Source organism: Schistocerca serialis, chromosome 3, assembly GCF_023864345.2.
Source record: "Schistocerca serialis cubense isolate TAMUIC-IGC-003099 chromosome 3, iqSchSeri2.2, whole genome shotgun sequence".
Classification (NCBI taxonomy): Eukaryota; Metazoa; Arthropoda; class Insecta; order Orthoptera; family Acrididae; genus Schistocerca; species Schistocerca serialis.
Window position 1 is genome coordinate 457,897,936 of NC_064640.1, and position 18,837 is coordinate 457,916,772.

Sequence of the window (18,837 nt, forward strand, 5' to 3'; positions counted from 1 at the left end):
TCAACTTGGTGTTTGGGAATTTTTATACACTTGGTATACGTAAATAATTCATATGCGTACAAACAAACTGATCACTTCTCATTTCTCCTATAAATGCTTTGTGGAAGGTATCTTCCTGGCGACTTTGGCCAGGGTGGGCAGGCAGTGGAGGAACAAGCGCTGTTTTCTCCATTACTCAGGTACTTTTTTAAAGTGTCATTTAAAGAAGCATCGCTCGATTTGCAAATGGCAGACGACTACTTATCATACAGGCAGAAATTCTAGGTCAACCCTCTGGCACTCTGACAGAACGGACGCTAGAGGACAAATAATAGTCGACGTTACAAACGAATGTAATCTTTTCGTTTAAAACAAATCAGCCCAGCCACCAAATTACCACAGAAATAGTAGAGTAGGCAGCAACATAAACATTTCTCTGGCAAACGGCGCATCATTAATAAAATTAGCGAACTGGCAGGTGCTCGATAAGAGAATACTCAATAAATATACACACTAAACCAAACACAGACACATCAGAACACTCAAGGTCGCCGCTACACAAAGGAAACTGGCACAAACTAAGTAAGGTACGTGACTGAAGAGTTTCCTCTATGTCTCACCCAAGGAATCATATATTACAGAGCTCATGTTCTTATAGTCTTAGAGAGAGCACAAGCCATAGCAATACCTGCAGCACGCGACGCCCCGTAACAAAGAGTACCATGATCAGCACTATTAACAAGATTAAAAAGAGACACTCGTGATAAACGACGATATTAAAAATCAAAGGCAGTCCATGAAAGAGAAATTAAGCTTCAACATCTGAGGGGAGCCGTTTAAACTGCAGACTGAACGTATAAAGACTATCACAGTATTATCAACATTGGAGAAACCACATGGTACTACAACAAGAGGCTGGATATGTACAGCACAGTATCTCCTCAACAAACTATTTCATGACGATGACCACACTGAGGGCAATCAAATTCACACCACCATTCGCAGACCACTTCATGAAAAATATGAAAACAAAGGTATCACCATCCCCTTTGCTCTTGAAGAAGTTGCACTGGCAATACACAAAATAAAAAACAAACTCGCACCGGGCTCTGATGGCATCCACCCCGAAACCATCAAGCAAGCTGCTTCACTTATCGCACCATATCTGACAGACATACTCAGTGATGCTTTACCAGAAGGACGAATATCGAATATATGAAAGACGGTAAATGCAGTTACAATCAAGAAAGCGGAGTACGAAGACCCGACTGACCCTAAGGCACACAGACCAATATGCCTCATTAACATTCTGGGAAAGGTACAGGAGAGACTGCTGTGCGACAGACTTCAGTCGCACCGACTGCTCTTCGGCTTTGGCCCATAACAGTTTGGTTTTCGACCACACAAATCCATCGACGACACAGTAAATAGGGCCATAGAAATGACACTGACAATAAATGACAAATACATAGTATCAATCGTAATTTACATAGCTGGTGCTTTCGACAACCTTTGGTGGCCGGCGCTGTTTGTGAGACTTACAGAGATGAATGTTCCACTGTCTCTATACAACAGGCTTAGAGATTCTTGTAAACAGGTTAGTGAATGAAAGACTGATTTCCAAAAGTTATAAAGAGAGTAACAAAGGGTTGTCCGCAACCCCATATGCGGACCGATTTTCTGGGACATAGCTGAATGCACTAGAAGACAACGACAAGGCAAACGTGGTGGTTGCGTTCTCTGATGACCTTATGGTCAAGGCCTCTTCAAAGATCAGGTCCCAATTAGAGAGTAAAGCCACGCGGCTTCTGGCGTTCATCCATGAATTGTGCACGAACAACAAACAATACCAACAAACAAAACTGTTTACCTACTTCTATGAGGCACTTTGAAAAGAAATCCAATTATAAAGTTAAGCAACATATCTATAAAAAGGAAAGCTATGACAATGTACCTTGGCATTTATATAGACGAACATTTACAATTTAACAAACATGCCAGACTGACAATTAACAAAGCAACGTAATAGATAAACTTGCAAGACTGAACGCTATAAGATACAGACTACTCTTTGAGACAATGAGGACATATTACACAGCACTATTTGAGCCAATAACTTGTTCTGCGGTTAGTGCTTCGGCACATCGATGATTCTTAAGTACGTATAAAACCATTGTGAAGAGCGGTTAGAGGAGTTTCCTACTCAAAATCTCGGGGGCTTTCAGCACGATCTCGATTGAGGCACTATGCGTGTTACTGCGGGTTATCGTCATAGATATTACAATTCACCACAGAGCAGCTACCTACTGCCTGAAGAGGGGAAGACGCGACAAAATAAGAGAAACAACTGGACAAGACATAACTGACAAACGTAAATTAAACAAGGGAAGAATTGATACGTGGTAGCCAGAATGGGACAACTAATAAGGGAAGACGAGTCTGCTCTTTCTTCCCCAGTACACGAGAGCGGATGAACTTGAAATACATAAATCCAACACGCGGAATGGTGCACTATCTCAAGGGCCATGGACCGTATCCTGTGCATTTACACAGGTTTGGCCTAAAACAGACTCACACTTGTGCCTGTGGTTAGAATGGCACACCTGCGATGCCCTATGACACATAAGACCAAGTTTAGGAAACCAGGACATACAACAGTTAATACGCAGGCAAGATGAATGGACTCTATAAACAAAATCGTAGACGAAGTATCGCGAGCACCATATGCTGCATACAAACATTACAGATCTTGCGCTAGAATAAAACAGGATCCATATCGGACAGATCAGCAGTACATAGTAAACGACACAAACACAAGCACAGACATGGAAACGGATGCTGTATCACACACAGGAAGTGAAGACGAGATAAACGTACAAACATAGCAAATGTAAGTGAAGATTCTACATCACTAAACTAAATCAGTCTGAAAATGTAACTCTCGATATAGTTATTTTTATACCATTTCGTAGCATGTAATAAACTACTGTCCATTAAAATTGCTACACCAAAGAAGATGACGTTCTACAGACGCGAAATTTAACCGACTGGATGAAGGTGCTGTGATATGCAAATGATCAGCTTTTCAGAGCATTCACACAAGGTTGGTGTCAGTGGCGATACCTACAACGTGCTGACATGAGGAAAGTTTCCAACCGATTTTTCGTACACAAAAGGCAGTTGACCGGCGTTGCCTCGTGGAACGTTGATGTGATGCCTCGTGTAAGGAGGAAAAATGCGTACCATCACGTTTCCGACTTTGATAAAGGCCGGATTGTAGCCTATCGTGATTGCGGTTTATCGTATCGCAACATTGCTGCTCGCGTTCGTCGAGATCCAGTGACTGTTAGCACAATATGGAATCGGTTGGTTCCGGAGGGTAATACGGAACGCCGTGCTGGATCCCAACGCCCTCGTATCACTAGCAGTCGAGATGACAGGCATCTTACACGCAAGACTGTAACGGATCGTGCAGCCACGTCTCGATCCCTGAGTCAACTGATGGGGACGTTTGCAAGACAACAATCTGCACGAACAGTTCGACGACGTTGGCAGCAGCATGGACTATCAGCTCGGAGACCATGGCTGCAGTTACCCTTGACGCTGTATCGCAGACAGGAGCGTCTGCTTTGGTGTACTCAACGACGAACCTGCGTGCACGAATGGCAAAACGTCATTTTTTCGGATGAATCCAGGTACTGTTTACAGCATCATGATGGTCGCATCCGTGTTTGGCGACACCGCGGTGAACGCACATTGGAAGCGTATATTCGTCATCGCCATACTGGCGTATCACCCGGGGTGATGGTATTGGGTGCCATTGGTTACACGTCTCGGTCACCTCTTGTTCGCATTGACGGCACTTTGAACAGTGGACGTTACATTTCAGATGTGTTACGAGCTGTGGCTCTACCCTTTATTCGTCCCTGCGAAACCCTACATTTCAGCAGGATAATGCACGACCGCATGTTGCAGGTCCTGTACGGGCCTTTCTGGATACAGAAAATGTTCGGCTGCTGCCCTGGCCAGCACATTCTCCAGATCTCTCACCAATTGAAAACGTCTGGTCAATGATGGTCCGGCAACTGGCTCGTCACAATACGCCAGTCACTACTCTTGATGAACTGTGGTATCGTGTTGAAGCTGCATGGCCAGCTGTACCTCTACACACCATCCAAGCTCTGTTTGACTCAATGCCCAGGCGTATCAAGGCCGTTATTACGGCCAGAAGTGGTTGTTCTGGGTACTGATTTCTCAGGATCTATGCACCAAAATTGCTTGAAAATGCAATAACATGTCAGTTCTAGTATAATATATTTGTCCAATGAATACCCGTTTATCATCTGCATTTCTTTTTGGTGTAGCAATTTTAATGGCCAGTACTGAACTACCTGAAGATATGACATTTCTTCTTCTTTCACTGCAAAAGGTGTGACTGGCTGGAAGTTTTACCGAGCCCTCACACCTGATGCAGCTGACTGTGAGATTTTAAATCAAATCCCCAGTGTCCACTGGTACCTTACGTTCGTAAACACATTATAACCTAACTAACCAATACATTAAATTATTACCACTATCAAGACAACACACAAAACAGAAGTAACCCTACACGCAAAATGTATAAAGGGAAGAACTGTCACATCATTTCCAAGCCAAATTGCCATCTCTTGTTTCTTCCATTAATAAAAAAATAAATGTCGTGTGACTATGGCCTCCCGTCGATTAGACCGTTCGCCGGGTGCAAGTCTTTCGATTTGACGCCACTTCGGCGACTAGCGCATCTATGCGGATGACATGATGATGATGATTAGGACAACACAACACCCAGTCCCAGAGCTGAAAAAAATCTCCGACCCTGCCGGGAATCGAACTCGGGCCCTTAGGATTGACATTCTGTCGCTCTGACCTCTCATCTACCGGGGGCGGATGTTTCTTCCATTAAATACACTTTTAATTTCAATTTCAAATACATGCGCAACCTATATGTATCTTATTTATTATCATTATATAAACTAGCAACAAGTTTAAACAAAATTGTGTACATGCATTTGTACTTATTATATATATTTATATATTTTTAATTTTGTCCTTTTGTGCAATTTTCGACAAAAATATGTACAAGTACTAAAACTGAATTTGTATTATATAACATGTAAGATCACATGCTGTATAATAACAGACAGCAGTTTTTTTATTTGAGAAATAAATAAATAAAAATTATATAAATTAAAGAACCAAGTATGATTTCAACTGAAGATGAGCGTTCTAGTGCCAGACTCTTCGTGTACATCAGTTAATAGAAGATGAAGAGGAAATGTTAATGGCATTATATTTTCCTTTGAGTAACTCTGTGTATTTTCATGAATACATATGTCAGACACATGCTGAACATGACAACCTTACTTCTCCTATCGGTTTACTGTCATTAACCTCCAGGATGTTGTCAGCTAAGAAATAAAGTTTGCTTTGACGTGCTAATACAGGAGTTGTACGTGAACAAAACCGGGCAGAAGGTAACGAACAAATGAGAATCTTCCTTCTCACTTCCGATCTTAACAAGACGTGGAGTTATCCAACACCAAGGGGCTAACAGAAGCAACCATCTTATACAACACGAATGGTATGGACATCATGCTCTATACACAGAGAGTGTAGACATTGCATTAGGAAGATTTTCGAAGCGTGTGCTCGAGGTTCGCGTTCTATAGACCAATGCCAAGCAGTAAAATGAGGGTCGCTGAATATTCTGAAAGGAATGAGAGCGTGGAGAAGGGCGGACAGAAATGAATGTCTCGTACAAATTAGACAACGAAACCTGATCATCTAGAGAAAGAAGCATACGTGGTTGTTGTTGTTGTTGTTGTTGTTGTTGTTGTGGTCTTTAGTCCAAAGACTGGTTTGATGCAGCTCTCTGTGGTACTCTATCCTGTGCAAGCCTCTTCTTCTTCGAGTAGTTACTGCAACCTACATCCTTCTGAATCTGCTTAGTCTATTCATCTTTTGGTCTCCCTCTGCGATTTTTACCCTCTACACCTCCCTCAAATACTAAATTGGTGTTCCCTTGATGCTTCAGAACGTATCCCATCAATGGACCCCTTCTTCTAGTCAAGTTTTGCAACAAATTCTTCTTCTCCCCAGTTGTATTCAGTACCTCCTCATTAGTTACGTGATCTTCTCATCTAACCTTCAGCATTCTTCTGTAGCACCACATTTCTAAAGCTACTATTCTCTTCTTATCTAAACTACTTATCGTCCATGTTTCACTTCCATACATGGCTACACTCCATACAATTACTTTCACAGAAAAATTACTGACACGTAAATATATACCAGATGTTACCAAATTTCTCTTCTTCAGAAACGCTTTCCTTGTCATCGCCAATCTACAATTTATATTCTTTCTACTTCGACCATCTTCAGTTATTTGCTGACCAAATAGCAAAACTCATCTACTACTTTAAGTGTCTCGTTTCCTAATCTAATTCCCTCAACAGCACCTGGTTACATCGACTGCATTCATTACTCTCGTTTTGCATTTGTTGATGTTCATCTTACGTCCTCCTTTCAAGACACTGTCCATTCCGTTCAACTGCTCTTCCAAGTCCTTTGCCGTCTCTGAAAGAATTACAATGTCCTCGGCAAACCTAAAGGTTTTTATTTCTTCTTCCTGTATTTTAACTCCTACTCCAAAATTTTCCTTTGATCCCTTCATTGCCTGCTCAACATCTGGGACAGGCTACAACCCTCTCTCACTCCATCCTCAACCACTGCTTCCCTTTCGTGCCCCTCGATTCTTAACTGGCATCCGGTTTCTGTACAAAAATAGTATATAGCTTTTCGCTCCCTGTATTTTACACCTGCCACCTGCACAATTTGACAGAGAGTAGTCCAGTGAACATTGTCGAAAGCTTTCTCCAAGTCTACAAATGCTATAAATGTAGGTTTGCCTTTCCTTAACCTCCCTTCTAATCTACATCTACATCTATATGGTTACTCTGCAATTCAGACGTAAGTTCCTGGCAGAGGGTTCATCGAACCATTTTCATACTACTTCTCTACCATTCCACTCTCGAATAGCGCGTGGGAAAAAGGAACACCTATATCTTTCCGTTCGAGCTCTGATTTCTCTTATTTTATTGCGATGACCATTTCTCCCTACGTAGGTGGGTGTCAACAAAATATTTTCGCATTCGGAAGAGAAAGTTGGTGATTGAAATTTCGTAAATAGATCTCGCCGCAAAGAAAACCGCCTTTGTTTCAGTGACTGCCACCCCAACTCGTGTATCATATCAGTGACACTCTCACACCCGTTGCGCGATAACACGAAACGAGCTGCCCTTCTTTGCACTTTTTCGATGTCTTCCGTTGATCCTACCTGTTAAGGATCCCATACCGGCAGTAATATTCCAGCAGAGGACGGACAAGTTTAATGCAGGCTGTTTCTTTAGTGGGTTTGTCGCATCTTCTAAGTGTTCTTCCAACAAAGCGCAGTCTTTGTTTCGCCTTCCCCACAACATTATCTATGTGGTCTTTCCAATTTAAGTTGCTCGTAATTGTAATTCCTAGGAATTTAGTCGAACTGACAGCCCTTAGATTTGTGTTGTTTATCGTATAGCCAAAATTTATCGGACTTCTTTTAGTACCCATGAGGATGACCTTGCACTTCTCTTTGTTTAGTGCTAATTGCCACTTTTCGCACCACACAGGAATTCTCTCTAGATCATTTTGTAATTGGAATTGATAGACTGATGATTTTACTAGACGGTAAATTACAGCGTCATCTGCAAACAATCTAAGGGGGCTGCTCAGACTATCACCTAAATCATTTATGTAAATCAGGAACAGCAGAGGGCCTATGACACTACCTTGCGGAACGCCAGATATCACTTCTGTTCTACTCGATGATTTACCGTCTATCACTACGAACTGTGACCTCTCTGAGAGGAAATCACGAATCCAGTCACACAACTGAGACGATACTCCATATGCATGCAATTTGATTAATAGTCGCTTGTGAGGAAAGATATTAAAAGCCCTCTGGAACTGTAGGAATATGGAATCGATCTGAGCTCCCTTGTCGACAGCACTCATTCCATCATGGGAATAAAGAGCTAGCTGTGTTGCACAAGAACAATATTTTCTGAATCCGTGTTGGTTATGTATCAATAAGTCATTTTCTTCAGGTGATTCATAATGTTCGAGTACAGTATATGCTCCAAAATCCCACTGCAAATTGAGGTCAGTCATATGGGTCTGTAATTCAGTGGGTTACTCCTATTTCCTTTCTTGAATATTGGTGTGACCTGTGCTACTTTTCAGTCTTTAGGAACAGACCTTTCGTCAAGTGAGCGGTTGTATATGATTGCTAAGAAAGGCGCTATTGTGTCTGCATACTCTAAGCGGAACCTGACTGGTATACCATCTGGAACGGAAGACTTGCCTTTCTTAAGTGATTTCAGTTGTTTCGCAACACCTAAAATATCTACTTTTATGTCACTCATGCTAACAGCTGTTCTTGTTTCAAAAAATGGTTCAAATGGCTCTGAGCACTATGGGACTCAACTGCTGAGGTCATTAGTCCCCTAGAGCTTAGAACTAGTTAAACGTAACTAACCTAAGGACATCACAAACATCCATGCCCGAGGCAGGATTCGAACCTGCGACCGTAGCGGTCTTGCGGTTCCAGGCTGCAGCGCCTTTAACCGCACGGCCAGTTCTTGTTTCGAATTCTCGAATAGTTACTTCGTCTTTTTTCGTGAAGGACTTACGGAAAACTGTATTTAGTAACTCCGCTTTAGTGGCACCATCAACGGTAACATTTCCATCGCTATCGCTATCGCGCAGTGACGGTATTGACTGTTTTTTTGCCACTGGTGTACTTTAAATACGACCAGAATATCTTTTAGTTTCCTACCATATTTTGAGACAATATTTCATTGTGGAAACTATTAAAAGCATCTCGCATCGACGTCCGCACTAAATTTCGAGCTTCCGTGAAACTTAGCCAGTCTTGGGTATTTTAGGTTCTTCTGTATTTGGCATGCTTTTTTCGTTGCTTCTACAACAGTGTTCTGACGTGTTTTGTGTGCCATGGTGGATCAGTCCCGTCTCTTATTAACTTATGCGGTATGAATCTATCTATTACTGTCGATTTAATTAGCCTGGAAGGAATGGAGACTCTCTCTTAGGAAGGCATCAAGCGAATTTTTATCTGTTGTTTCAAATAGATATATTTTGCGTTTGTTTTTAGTGGTTTTGGTTGATATGGTTTTGAGCCTCGCTACATTGACCTTGTGTTCACTAATCCCTGTATCCGTCATGACAGTCTCTATTAGATCGGGATTATTTGTGGCTAAGAGGTCAAGAGTGTTTTCGCAACCATTCACAATTCGTGTGGGCTCATGAACTAATTGTTCAAAGTAATTCTTAGAGAAAGCATTTAGCACAATTTCGGAAGATGTTTTCTGTCTACCACCGGCTTTGAACATGTATTTTCGCCAACAAATCGACGGTAGATTGCAGTCTTCACCAATTATAACTGTATGAGTGGGATACTTATTTGTAATGAGATTCAAGTTTTCTTTGAACCGTCCAGCTATTATATAATCTGAGTCGGGGGGTCAGTAGAAGGAGATAACTATTATTTTGGTACGGCTGATGAGTATAACCTCTACCCATAGTAATTCGCAGGAACTATCTCTTTCATCTTCACTACAAGATAAACTACTACCAACAGACACAAACACACCACCACCTACTTTCCTTAATCTATCTTTTCTGAACACGGTTTGCGCTTCTGTAAAAATTTCGGCGGAATTTATCTCCGGCTTTAGCCAGCTTTCTGTTCCTATAACGATTTCAGTTCAGTGCTTTCTATCAGCGCTCGCAAGACTGACTAACCTAAAAAACCGCCCAGTCCACGCCACACAGCCCCTGATACCCATGTAGACGCGTCCTGTATGTAGTGGACACCTGACCTACCCGAAACCCCACCACCCTATGGCGCAAGTTAAGGAATCTGCAGCCTACACGGTCGCTGAACCGTATGAGCCTCTGATTCAGACCCTCCACTCGGCTCTGTACCAAGGGCCCGCAATCGGTGCTGTCGACGAAGCTGCAGATGGTGAGCTCTGCCTTCATCTCGCTAGCAAGACTGGCAGTCTTCACCAACTCAGATAGACGCCGGAAATCAGAGAGAATCTCTTCCGATCCATAGCGACATACATCTTTAGTGCCAAAATGAGCCACCACCTGCAGTTGGCTGCACCCTGTACCCTTCATGGCATCCGGAAGGAACCTTTCCACATCTTGGATGACTCCCCCGGTATGCACACGGAGTGCACATTGGCTTTCTTCCCGTCCTTAGCTGCCACATCCCTAAGGGGCTCCATCACCCGCCTAACATTTGAGCTCCCAATGACAAGTAATCCCACCCTTAGCGCTTGTCTGGACATCTCAGCAAGACCGGCCACTGCCGCAACAGGCGAGGCCGCCCTTGCTGGCTCAGAAGTACTTTCAGCAGTGGGCAGCACCTCAAACCCGTTACGGAGGCGGCCAGCACCAACTTTCGCCTTCCGCCCAGGGATTCGCGACCCCGCCACGGTTCGCCAGTCACCGTCAGGCAAGTGTCGACCAGCGGGGACGTCCGAATCCGATGGCGCAGTTGCATCAGAGATCCCAGGCGATGCTAGAGGTTCCAGAGGCGCCAAAGCGCTCGCCTCGGGTGTCCCAATGTCACCGCGGCCCAGGGCAACAGCCTGGAGCCTGTTGACCACGGCCAACACAGCTTCCAGCTGTTTACGGACAGTGGCCAATTCCCTCTGAATCCGTACACAACATGCGCAGTCCCTATCCATCTCTAACAATTTTTTTCCTCTCTTTTATCTCACAAGCCGTTCAAAACTAACAGAGATGACTGACGACTACGCTAATTTACACTATTCAGGTACTAAAACGCGATGCTACAACTCTCAAATACTATAATACGCCCGAAATTAATGAATTAAACTATGCAAGTACCCAAAAACACGCAGATAAATAAAAAATTAAACTATGAAACAAATAAGTGAGCTAAGAGTATACGACTTGCTGCTGACTGCTGCTTATCGAACGGCGACAGGGTGCTCACACTTTGTAATGTACGTCGTAGGGTCAGTATTCGCTCGCGTGTTTCTGATTTTCTACGGCATCCAAACAGATCTTCCCCGAGATCGGCTTCTACCGGTCTTTCCATTCGTCTGTAAACAATTCGTGAGAATATTTTGCAACCATGACTTATTAAACTGATAATTCGAAAATTTTCACATCTTTCAGCACCTGCCTTCTTTGGAACTGGTATTACTAAATTCTTCTTGAAGTCTGAGGGTATTTCGCCTGTCTCATCATTTTGCTCACCAGATGGCTGGCTCTCCCAAGGCAATCAGCAATTCCAACAGAATATTGTCTACTCCTGGGGTTTTGTTTCGACATATGTCTTTCACCGCTCTGTCAAATTCTTCACGCTGTATCATATCTCCCATCTCATCTTCATCTACGTCCTCTTTCATTTCCATAATATTGCCCTCAAGTACTGTCCCTTGTATAGAGCCTCTATATACTCCTTCCACCTTTCTGCTTTTTGCTTTCCCTTCTTTGCTTACGGCTGGTTTTCCATTTGAGCTCTTGGTATTCACACAGGTGGTTCCCTTTTCTCCAAAGTTCTCTTTAATTTTCCTGTACGCGGCATCTGTCTTACCCCTAGCGATATATGCTTCTACATCCTTACATTTGACCTATAGCCATTCCTGCTTAGCCATTTTGCACTTCTTGCCGATCTCATTTTTGAGACGCTTGTATTGCATTTCACCTGTTTCATTTACTGCACACCTCCCGCCAGACACAAATCCTCAGTTTATCCACATACTACTGATGTAGTGCTCCTTGCCCATTATCTTCGTTACTCGCGGCATTTCGCCGATTCCCGTACGAGTTCGAGCGTGGTGTGCATTCGCCCTGAAGTGATCATCGGCCGTCTTTGTTGTATTATGTACAGGGGGTTCCATGTGAGGTACTTCTAGAGGTTGTCGGGGAGAGTAAGTCGATCAAGTTTAACCTAGGAATCCACGTCCGGGAACGTCATCCAACGACGCTACAGAGCGTCAAAGTTATAGGCGCCTATATACTACATATACAAGGCTGATCCCGTGATGATGTTACAAACTTTCTAGGATGAAGGAGAAAGATAAGTGTATCAATCTGAGGTAAGGGTCCCTGGACCGTAAACGAACGAGTTGAAAGTTATAAGCGAAAAGCGTTCTGATATCTCTGAAGTGGAGTACATGTAATGATAGTGTTGTTGCTAAGAATATACGGTAGGCAACTTTCAGAGGTGGTAGTATGGATCAAAACAAGAAAAACATTCCTAGTAAACATGAGCTCTAAAGTGCATAGCTTAAGATATATGGGCACTTGTTAGACAGAGAAGATGTATTTCAGAATAGCGAAGATGAACAAATGCTCATACGAGCTCGTAGTTCCTCAGGTATGCATTTTAGAGTCCATGTTTACTGGACTTTTTTCCTTTTTTTGGTCCATACTACCATCTCTGAAAGTTTACAGAATGAGATTTTCACTCAGCACCGGGGTGTGCGCTGATATGAAACTTCCTGGCAGATTAAAACTGTGTGCCGGACCGAGACTCGAACTCGGGACCTTTGCCTTTCGCGGGCAAGTGCTCTACCAACTGAGCTACCCAAGCACGACTTACGCCCCGTCCTCACAGCTTTACTTCTGCCAGTATCTCGTCTCCTACCTTCCAAACTTTGCAGAAGCTCTCCTGCGAACCTTGCAGAACTAGCACTCCTGAAAGAAAGGATATTGCGGAGACTTGGCTTAGCCACAGCCTGGGGGCTGTTTCCAGAATGAGATTTTCACTCTGCAAAGGAGTGTGCGCTGATATGAAACTTCCCGTGAGGACGGGGCATGAGTCGTGGTTGGGTAGCTCAGTTGGTAGAGCACTTGCCCGCGAAAGGCAAAGGCCTCGAGTTCGAGTCTCGGTACGGCTTACAGTTTTAATCTGCCACGAAGTTTCATATCGGCGCAGACTCCTTTGCAGAGTGAAAATCTCATTCTGGAAACAGCCCCCAGGCTGTGGCTAAGCCAAGTCTCCGCAATATCCTTTCTTCCAGGAGTGCTAGTTCTGCAAGGTTCGCCGGAGAGCTTCTGCAAAGTTTGGAAGGTAGGAGACGAGATACTGGCAGAAGTAAAGCTGTGAGGACGGGGCGAGAGTCGTGCTTGGGTAGCTCAGTCCCGAGTTCGATTCTCGGTCCGGCACGCAGTTTTAATCTGCCACGAAGTTTCAAAAACGGTTCAAATGGCTCTGAGCACTATGGGACTGAACATCAATGGTCATCAGTCCCCCAGAACTTAGAACTACTTAAACCTAACTAACCTAAGGACATCACACAGCAACCAGTCATCACGAGGCAGAGAAAATCCCTGACCCCGCCGGGAATCGAACCCGGGAACCCGGGCGTGGGACCACGAAGTTTCATCTCTGAAAGTTGCCTACCCTATAATCTTAGCAACAGCAGTACCAGTACATGTATTCCACTATCAGAGGTATCAAAATAGTTTTCGCTTACAACTTTCGACTCGTTCGTTTCCGCTAGAAGGACCCTTACCTCAAATTGGTAAATTTGTCCTCCACAACCCTAGAAAACTTTTATCATCACCGAACCACGCTGTCCATACATACTTTTACAGGCGCCGGCGCCTATTACTTTGGCGTTCTGCAGCGTCATTGGACGACGTTTACGGACACGGGTTCCTACGTAAAGCTTCATCTACACTACTGGCCATTAAATTTGCTACACCAAAGAAGATGACGTGCTACAGACGCGAAATTTAACCGACAGGAAGAAGATGCTGTGATATGCAAATGATTAGCTTTTCAGAGCAATCACACAAGGTTGGTGTCAGTGGCGATACCTACAACGTGCTGACATGAGGAAAGTTTCCAACCGATTTCTCATACACAAACAGCAGTTGACCGGCGTTGCCTGGTGAAACGTTGTTGTGATGCCTCGTGTAAGGATGAGAAATGCGTACCATCACGTTTCCGACTTTGATAAAGGCCGGATTGTAGCCTATCGTGATTGCGGTTTATCGTATCGCAACATTGCTGCTCGCGTTCGTCGAGATCCAATGACTGTTAGCACAATATGGAATCGGTTGGTTCCGGAGGGTAATACGGTACGCCGTGCTGGATCCCAACGGCCTCGTGTCACAAGCAGGCGGGATGACAGGCATCTTATGCGCATGGCTGTAACGGATCGTGCAGCCACGTCTCGATCCCTGAGTCAACTGATGGGGACGCTTGCAAGAAAACAACCATCTGCACGAACAGTTCGACGACGTTTGCAGCAGCGTGGACTATCAGCTCGGAAACCATGGCTGCGGTTACCTTCGACGCTGCATCACAGACAGCAGAGCCTCCGATGGTGTACTCAGCGACGAACCTCGGTGCACGAATGGCGAAACGTCATTTTTTCGGATGAATCCAGGTACTGTTTACAGCATCATGATGGTCGCATCCGTGTTTGGCGACATCGCGGTGAACGCACATTGGAAGCATGTATTCGTCATTGCTATACTGGCGTATCACCCGGCGTGATGGTATGGGGTACCATTGGTTACACGTCTAGGTCACCTCTTGTTCGCATTGACGGCACTTTGAACAGTGGACGTTACATTTCAAATGTGTTACGACCCGTGGCTCTACCCTTCATTCGATCCCTGCGAATTCAGCAGGATAATGCACGACCGCATGTTGCAGGTCCTGTACGGGCCTTTCTTGATACAGAAAATGTTCGACTGCTGCCCTGGCCAGCACATTCTCCAGATCTCTCACCAATTGAAAACGTCTGGTCAATGGTGGCCGAGCAACTGGCTCGTCACAATACGCCAGTCACTACTCTTGATGAACTGTGGTATCGTGTTGAAGCTGCATGGCCAGCTGTACCTGTACACCCCATCCAAGCTCTGTTTGACTCAATGCCCAGGCGTATCAAGGCCGTTATTACCGCCAGAGGTGGTTGTTCTGGGTACTGATTTCTCACGATCTATGCGCTCAAATTGCGTGAAAATGTAATCACATGTCAGTTCTAGTATAATATATTTGTCCAATGAATACCCGTTTATCACCTGCATTTCTTCTTGGTGTAGCAATTTTAATAGCCAGTAGTGTACTAAGTCCTTTCCACAATCTATAGAATCGTGTAACATGATTTGTGACACACCAGCATGTGGTGTCTGTTCTTTCAGAAATACCTAAAAGAACAGACACCATTTTGATCTACAGTCATTTCAAACCAAGACAAAAGGAATCAATGGCATCAGCTGCCTCTGGGCATTTATTTAAATAGATGGGAAAAGTTGAAAATTTGTGGTGAGCTGGGATTAGAACCCAGGTCTCTTACTTACCAGTCAGCTGCACTGAACAATGTGCCATCTGGACACAGTGGTCAGTACATCTATCTAGTATACAGGGGACCCAGGTTCGAACCCTGATCAAGCACAGATTTTCAACTTTCTCCATTGATTTAAATCAATGCCCACTGGCAACTAATCTCATTAATTCCATGTGTCTTGATTCATAGTGGTTGCAGAATCAAAATGGTGCCGGAGATGTCCGAAAGAACTGACACCAAATATTACAAGGGTCACTCCAAAAGAAATGCACACTATTTTTGTAAAAATACTACTTTCATTCTGCATGTGTGAAAGTTTTACTGTGTGTAGATAAATGCTTCCCGCTTGTTTTCAAACTTAGTTCAACCTGTTACCGTGAGTGGTGCTGTCACAGCATGTCTCGAAGATGGCTACTACACTTGACGTTCGTCAGAAGCAACGAGCGGTCATAGAATTCCTGTGCTGTGAAAACGAGACAGTGGGAAACATCCACAAGAGGTTGAAAATGGTGTATGGAGATTCTGCTGTCGATCGCAGTACAGTTAATCGGTGGGCAAGCAGGTTACGTGATGAAAGCGGACACGGCAACATTGAGGATTGTCCTCGCAGCGGCAGGCCTCGTACTGCACACACTCCAGACAATGTGCAGAGAGTTAACGAATTGGTGCCAAGTGGAACCACATAAATCCTGATGCATATGTGGCGACACTGAAGAAACTTCAAGCTCGACTGAGTCGTGATCGACCACATGGGCAAAAGCAGGATGTTTTGCTGTTGCATGACAATGCACGGTCACATGTCAGTCAAAAAATCATGGAAGCGATCACAAAACTCGGATGGACAACACTGAAACACCCGCCTTACAGTCCTGACCTGGCTCCATGTGACTATCATCTCTTTGGGAAACTGAAAGACTCTCTTCGTGGAACAAGGTTTGAAGATGATGACTCCCTTGTGCACGCTGCCAAACAGTGACTCCAACAGGTTCGTCCGGAATTTTACCGTATGGGTATACAGGCGCTGGTTCCAAGATGGCGTAAGGCAATTGAGAGGGATGGAAATTATATGGAGAAATGGAAATATTGTTCCTAAAGGATGTATCTACACACTGTCAAACTTTCAAACATGTAGAATAAAAGACGGATTTTTAAAAAAATAGTGTGCATTTCTTTTGGAGTGACCCTCGTAATATTTTACGCTTCTACTCATAAATTTCCCTGTAATTATAAACGATTATTTTCGCACGGATCGGACCCAGAGAAGCACCTAATGTTACCCACCGGCCGAGTTAAGTCCACAGCCTGCCGGTATCTGATAGACACCGAGCTCTAAAATCCAAAAGTCAATATATTTTCTTATAAACGATGTTAGAAATAGAGAAATTGACATTTATTTAGGTATTAGACGAAGATATGGTGACAATAACTTGTCAGCTAATAAAAACTAAAAAGTTCATTTCATTCATCATAATCGATATTTTTGAAAAGCCTATAGTTGTGTCATTCGTGATTTAAATAATCAATCACTGCATCCGTTACGTATTTATCCATGCTTACCACGATGCATTTCGAAAATTTATTCTCACTGTCAAGTGCATTTGCTTACATTTTGCGTGATGTTGGCACTAGTGTTTTTCTGCCTCTCTCGCACTATAGTCGTCTTTTGAAGTAGTACTGCAATCGGAGAATTGGGCAAAATATATCACCGGATGCTTTTTATATGCTAATATTAGAAATAGTATTTTGTCCGGTTACTTACAGGTGCAGTGCCTCTTCCAACACGCAGAATACCACACATACAAAGAACATCACGCCTCGGACTGAACCCACACTCTTTTTTGTGAAACCATACTCTCATATCTCTGTAAAATAATCTGATTAAAAAAAACAGTTTGAATTATGGTTTGCATATGTGTAGTATTCTGCGTTATGGAAGAGGCGCAGTACCTGTAAATAGGCAACGAGAAATACTATTTCTAACATTAGCATATAAAAATGATCCCAAGAATCATTTTGTCTGATTTTCCGACTGAAATACTACCCCGAGCACAGGACAACTGTGCAAGAGGGGCACAAAAAACCTCATGCAAACATCACTCAAAATACTAATGTACACAAGTGCGCCTGACAATGACGATACATTCTCGAAACCCATCATGCTAAATATTAAAGAATTTGTAATGGTGCAGTCTTTTTTAATTTTTTCTGATAAATAATGGAAATTGGGCTATATCTGGAGTAAAGGTGAGTTTAGTAACTTTGAAGAGATTATTTTAATCACTGCAAAATTCGGAAATTGTGTCATACCAGTAATCCTCCTTATCAGACTTTCAATGGGAATTAGCGACGTAAATGTCCCATAAAAGTTAAATTTATAAATTTTTAAAGATAGATGGGCAAATTTAAAAATATACAGTAGTTTTTGAAGGCATTGCTCACCTCCTTCTTGTTTAATTGCTGGTCCATCGTTTGGTCCGTTTCCTGGCTCGGATTCCATGCCAACATCTGTAACCCAAATACAGAACAAACAGTAAAATTATTTGTTTAATAAAATGTGGAGAATACAAATGGGTGCTTCGTAATTTAACACATTATAAGCCGGGGGCTTCAAGAATCGTTGAAACAGACCTATTAACGGCATTGGTGAGTGTACAACACGACACACGACTGCGTGTGGTACCACTGAACAAAGAAAGAAAGGCATTTTGTAGCATAAGGAAGCTGAAGAAACAAGTTAAACATATAAGAGGAAGCTAAAGAAAACGTGACAGGAAATACTAACTGAAAATACCGGGTGATCAAAAAGTCAGTATAAGTTTGAAAACTGAATAAATCATGGAATAATGTAGATAGAGAAATTGACACACATGCTTGGAATGACATGGGGTTTTATTAGAACCAAAAAAAATACAAAAGTTCAAGAAATGTCCGACAGATGGTGCCTCATCTGATCAGAATAGCAATCATTAGCATAACAAAGAAAAATAAAGCAAAAATGATGTTCTTTATAGGAAATGCTCAATATGTCCACCATCATTTCTCAACAATAGCTGTAGTCGAGGAATAATGTTGTGAACAGCTCTGTAAAGCATGTCCGGAGTTATGGTGAGGCATTGGCGTCGGATGTTGTCTTTCAGCATCCCTAGAGATGTCGGTCGATCCCAATACACTTGCGACTTCAGGTAACCCCAAAGCCAATAATCGCACGGACTGAGGTCTGGAGACCTGGGAGGCCAAGCATGACGAAAGTGGCGGCTGAGCACATGATCATCACCAAACGACGCGCATCTGTCGGACATTTTGTGAACTTTGTTTTTTTTGTTCTAATAAAACCCCATGTCATTCGAAGCAAGTGTGTCAATTTTTACCTCTCTATCTACATTATTCCGTGGTTTATTAAGTTTTGCCG